This window comes from Erpetoichthys calabaricus, chromosome 14, assembly GCF_900747795.2.
Source record: "Erpetoichthys calabaricus chromosome 14, fErpCal1.3, whole genome shotgun sequence".
NCBI lineage: Eukaryota > Metazoa > Chordata > Cladistia > Polypteriformes > Polypteridae > Erpetoichthys > Erpetoichthys calabaricus.
Window position 1 is genome coordinate 90,166,579 of NC_041407.2, and position 6,000 is coordinate 90,172,578.

General features: G+C 40.1%; 1 protein-coding gene across 1 annotated transcript in view; it reads right to left on the reverse strand.

Annotated features, from left to right (window-relative positions):
* smpdl3b (sphingomyelin phosphodiesterase acid like 3B) overlaps positions 1 to 5,275 on the reverse strand; it is a 40,778-nt gene extending 35,503 nt beyond the window's left edge. The window contains exon 1 of the mRNA XM_028819540.2: positions 5,128 to 5,275. The gene's annotated coding sequence lies outside the window, so the exon portion shown is untranslated. The remainder of the gene's footprint in view (positions 1 to 5,127) is intronic.
* Between the last annotated feature and the right edge of the window lie 725 nt (positions 5,276 to 6,000).

Genomic DNA, 6,000 nt, shown 5'->3' on the forward strand with positions numbered 1-6,000 from the left:
TCCATTATGCAACCCGCTATATCCTAACTACAGGGTGACAGGGGTCTGCTGGAGCCAATCCCAGCCAACACAGGGCACAAGGCAGGAAACAAACCCCGGGCAGGGTGCCAGCCCACCGCAGTTCATTTGAGTTTTTAAAGAAATTTAGTTTGAGCTAAATACATTTTTTGCTTTTATTCAAATTTTTGAAAAGGTTAAAACAAACTCAAATGAATTAAGTTTACTCAAATACTTTTTAAAATTTGTAAGAAATCAATAGTACTAGGGTGCTGTACCGTGTTAGCCATTATGAATGTAATAATAATAATAATAATAATTCATTACATTTATATAGCGCTTTAATAGAGAAAAGCCAAGCAAAATGACACCTTTTATTGGCTAACTAGAAAGATTACAATATGCAAGCTTTCGAGGCAACTCAGGCCCCTTCTTCAGGCAAGATGTAATGTTAACATTTTAATGTTAACAGTTGCCTCGAAAGCTTGCATATTGTAATCTTTCTAGTTAGCCAATAAAAGGTGTCATTTTGCTTGGCTTTTCTCTAAGAAATCAATTAAATTGCTTGTTACCTTGTGAAGTAATTTATTTAGGCTGATCCAACAAAACATTTTTTACAGTGTACAAAAGGTGCTGAAAATGTCCTCCCCCAACGTCCGCGCACAAGGTAACGCAACACTCCATATTTGAGAATGTCCTCTGCAACATGTCACTGTCGATGGAAACAATTTCACGCTCGATGTTTGCTTTCAGTTGTTCGATGGTCCTGGGTTTGCTTGCATAAACCTTGCCCTTTAAATATCCCCATAGAAAAAAATCTGGGGGAGTTAAATCGGGCAATCGAGGTGGCCACAAACCTTTCGAGATCACCCTGTCTCCAAAAAAAGATCGGATCTCTTCCATACTGGCATGAGAGGTATGGCACGTTGCCCCATCCTGTTGCCCCATAGCGGTGCCCGCTATGGTGCCCGCTTCTTTATGACACAGAATCAATTCTTCATTAAATAAGGAATGTTTTGAACCTTGTTGCATGATGATACATGCACGCGTTGCAGAGTAATTCGCATTTTTAAAGTTGTACTCCCGAGTGGGACACCCTGTATATTCTGAAAGTTGATGATTTGCATATATTCAAAGAGAATCATGAGTATTTATGAAAATAAGCATTATATCTTAGTGCATGTTAGTAAAGCAAGGGTTAAATCACAAAAAGGCCTGTGCCTGTATATTTTTTATTTTTCTTAGCAAGCTGGAAACCACCAATATTTCATAAGTCAAGGTCAGGTATGTAGAGAGAGGGCCTGTCAAGTGGGCATGATGGATAGAACAGAATGCTACACTCATTAGGCTGGAAAATATTGGTGGAGCAAATTAGAGGCAGGAGCAAGGCAATGGAATGCTGGGAGTCAGATGAGGGTGACAAATGAGCTAAGTGAGGTAAGCTCTTGATAAGTACTCTAATAAAATTAAGATGGCCCTATCGATGGGTGATCAATTCACCTGAACTGAGTCTGTATATGCATTGCACAATAAAGACTGATTCTGCTGCCTATCCTGAGACTCTGAGTGCCTTCTTCGAGCTAAGGGTGCCCATCTCCGCTTTGAAAAAATGTACCTGGCTGCTCCCTCTGCTTTCTGAGTCTACCCTCCCTGAAGAATTTCCTTTTTTGTTGTTGTTGTTGTTGTTGTCCAGTGCTAGGAACTCTGGGACTGTTTCTGATGGTTTGGTGATGTTGGAGTCCCTAGACTGCATTGTATTTGGTGTACTGAAGTACAAAGTGATGTTTGCTCACATTCTCTCTCCTTTCTGGATATCCACGTTTGATGATGATGATCAGTTTCAGTAGCCAGTCTATGGTCACTAAGTCTGTATTGCAGCAGCAACTATTTGTCCTTGGGGTCTTTTATTGTGACATGGTATGGAACCAAAGTGCTGTTCTGCTTTGAAGTGTATAGCATTCCAATTTGTTATGAAGTTCTTGTCTCCACTGAGTGATGCAGAATCTATCTATCTATCTATCTATCTATCTATCTATCTATCTATCTATCTATCTATCTATCTATCTATCTATCTATCTATCTATCTATCTATCTATCTATCTATCTATCTATCTATCTATCTATCTATCTATCTATCTATCTATCTAGTCACTTATTAGAATTATCTGCCTGCTGGTTAGACATAATTGCACTCAATGCCAAATTATAATTATGTTAATTCTGGACATGTCATGATGATCAAGGCATTCACAAGACAGTAAAGCACTGCAAATGTGCCTAGTCTTGTTCTCTTGTCTCATCTTTGCTCTTTCTCTACATTCTCACTTTCATTCCTCTTTTCTGAAATGAAACAGACTGCAGAAGCCCTGAGGATGAAATGCTAAAGGCATTAATTTGTTCACTGTATGCAATCCCAGTTATTCAGATTATTATAAATTATACATTTATTCTCAATTGCATTTTGATGGGAGAACATAAAAAGAGCACAGGAAGTATGAGAAGTAGGAGGTGGCCGTTCAGTTGTCAAAGCTTGTTAGGTTAGTGTATAGCTAAGTTAGTCTCATATCTTATCCAAGGTGTCAAGGTTTCTGTTTTGACTCCATGACTAATTTGTTCCAGATTCCAATGACTCTTTGTGTAAAGAAGTGCTTCCCCAATTCAGTCTTAAATGCACTCTTCTTTAATTAGCACTATCAATCTTGAGTATGTTGCTTGCTATTTTGTCAAATTAATTCAGGTACTTTAATATTATCCAAGCCTTTGAGATATTTAACTCTTTGAGGGCTGACTATTTTTTTCCAAAAAACATAGTTTCTGAAAAACAATGGTTTCACACAGAAATCAGCCTAAAACGTCTGTTGCTGCATGCTGCGGCTGCCAGTTTGCCAAGAATGTGCGGCAGGCTTGCTGCCAGGCTGTCTTCGCGTGGCTGGAGCAGCAGCAGCAGCGGTCACGGTCACAGTGCATTGCAATCTGGTTTCTACCTCTTATCATTGTTAAGTGGCAGTCCTCCTGGTGAACATTGCCATAGGCGTATCAGCTACATGAACCTGTTCAGCACCAAGATTAACTGGGGACCAGTCAGCTGAAGCTAGAACCTCACAATCATTTTCGATCACTTTGTAACCATTCGTCTCAAGCGCTAACATGAGACGATTGCTACCACTAATCTGTCTTAGGTGACGGCAGATAATAAAAGGATAGGCCAATATCACACCCCAATAAATTTCCCGTATACCCTTTATTCTACACAAAACAATCCCTTAATACCAATGCATTTATAGCCCACCAAAACTATAGTCAATATCTATCATCACATTACATCAAATAAACAACAAAAAAAATACAATCCCTTACACATGCACCCCCGCCACCCTAAATAACCCTTATATTGCAGCGCCACAAATATATACATATACAGGTATATATATATACACAATAACAATATTCATTCCCTCAGTTCCCCTTCCAGAGATGATAAATAGATCCACATTTGTCCACTGTTCTGCCCCGCAGCTGCCGGCAGGCAAACGAGGAGTCCTGAAAATTGAGGACTACAAGCACAATCACCTCTTCGTCATGAAAGACATACACTCAGTCTTGCGCCATGATACAGTATAGTAAGTCCTTTGAAATAGATCACCCGAGTCCGTAGGAATTAGCGGAACGTTTGATTCCCCGCTCAAAAGAAGACCTTCCACCTTCTGAGAGGACTGTAGGAGCTCCTAGACTTCTTACATGGCCAGTGCAGTAGCTGATCTGTTTTTTAATTATCCGATGCTCTTTTTTTTTTTTTTTTTTTTACTTTTTTCCTCCTCTTCTCCTTCTCTCTTTAAAACGACGCGCTGTATGCAAATCACTCCCCGAAAAAAACAGTAAAACCGGAAGTTCCACCTCTGGGGCACCGCTGTCAATCTCTGGCTGTAAAAATGTTCCCCACAACACCCGATCGACAGCACAAAACATATCATCTTTATGTGGCAGCGCTACAACTTGTATCAGAATCGGAGTCCGACAAGTCATAGTCCAGTTCCGAGATAATTGGCAAAACTTCGTCCACAGAGCATTTTGCTTTACCCATTCGCTTTGATCTCTCGCCAGATGTCAGTGCCATTTTTGCTCTTGTTTGTGCCTTAATACTCACACGAGCACAAGAAATCTCTGTCAAACCAATGAAGCTAACTTTCCTTCTAGCAACGAGAGTCCAACTAAAACATAACGGTTGGTTTTGTCACAGTTTACAGTCAATTACCATTGTCAGTTCCTCCTTTTGACAAAAGTCGACATCAGCCCTGAAACAGTTAAAGACGTTCTGCTCAAAACTAAAATGGTTCAAAAACCTGAGCTTTTCAGAGTAGGAGTGTATGACTACAACTCTATACACTTGGCTGCAAGTTTTTGGCCACTTTTGATGGGTTCCTCTTTATTTTTCTGTTTATTCCATTTCACACCTGCTGGCCTGGGATTCTCTTGTAAACTCCTGTCCTGTGCCAGTGTTAAATCTATGTGTGTTTGTCTGATTGTGGCTGGAGCTACTGACTAGTAGCAGTCAGGGCCTATCTTACCACTCTCATCTTAGTTTTCTGATGGTAAGAGACAGCCACATTCTGACCATCTTGTCCGCAGTGAGAGGAGAAACAAACATCTACTCTGTCACACTGGGATATAATCCTAGTAATGTGTGTGTCGCCCTATAATCAAGTAAAGGAGCACATAGTTAAAAACATCAGAGCCTTAAACATTGGTTATGGCCTTTTCTCCTGCCCAAGTGCCACCAAATGTTTTAATTATCACTGCAAAGATTTGTATATCACAGGTCATTTGCCAGAAATACAAGGCTGCAGGAACTTTCAGGATCCGATTTGTTCGTGTATGATGTAGGCCCTGGGCCTGGCCACTTTAGTGTGTTACATTCCCACCACACAACTGGAACTGTAACCTTTATGCAAAATATATGAAGTGATGTAGTGCGAAGTGAGGTGCGTTTGAGGGTTACTGAATGATGTGAACAGAATTTTGTATTATAGCAGAAAAGAACAATAAGCTTTCTTTGGCCGGCCAAGTGGAGGTCAAAACTGAAAAGCTACCAAACAGTAAACAAATCATAAAATGCGAAGCAAACACACTTACAGTCTGTCCTTCCAGATCCATCATCTACAGGCGTATTCAAGGATGATCTTGTCTTTACCAAGGAAACTCCTGTAGCAGCCAAGTGTCTATGATGAAGGAAAAATAACGGCTAGGTTATGTGGTTGGCTTCATCTACAGTATATAAGAAGAACTGATTGAATTTCTCTGATTCAGCTGTTGTGAAAGTATTATTCCAAAAATAACCTTTGTGGTTTTATGAAACTTATCCCAATATGGTTAGGAGGCACAGCTCAGCTGGCATGGGTGGGGTGCTCTGATTCAAACCAGCTGCTATACTTGTGACACACAAACACTGCAGTCTCCATGGTGTAAAACCTCTGCAGTTAATGCTGCTTCTCTTCCACTGGTGTTCATTTAACCTATTTCAAAATACTGAGAATAAAATATCCTTATTGATTTAAGGTATATGCATATCTAAGCCTGTGGTGGGCTGGCACCCTGCCCGGGATTTGTTCCTGCCTTTGCGCCCTGTGTTGGCTGGGGCTGGCTCCAGCAGACCCCCGTGACCCTGTGTTAGGATCTAGCAGGTTGGAAAATGACTGACTGACTGACATATCTAAGCTTACACAACAGCATATTTTGTTTAAAAATACACAAATAACTCTGGGTGTCTAGTTGTGCTATTTACAGAAGTGTATACAGTGGATTCAAAAAGTATGAAGAGCCCTTTACTTCCTGCATACGTTATTTGTGTTGTAAATTTCTTTTTAAATGGAGAAACGTGCTATTCCTGCCCATCCATTAACTCATAATGACACAGTGAAAACATGTTTTCAGAAAGGTTTGCAAATTTATTAAAAATTGAAATCTCTCATTTCTCTATAGCTGTAGAGAAAATACAGCTGTATTTAT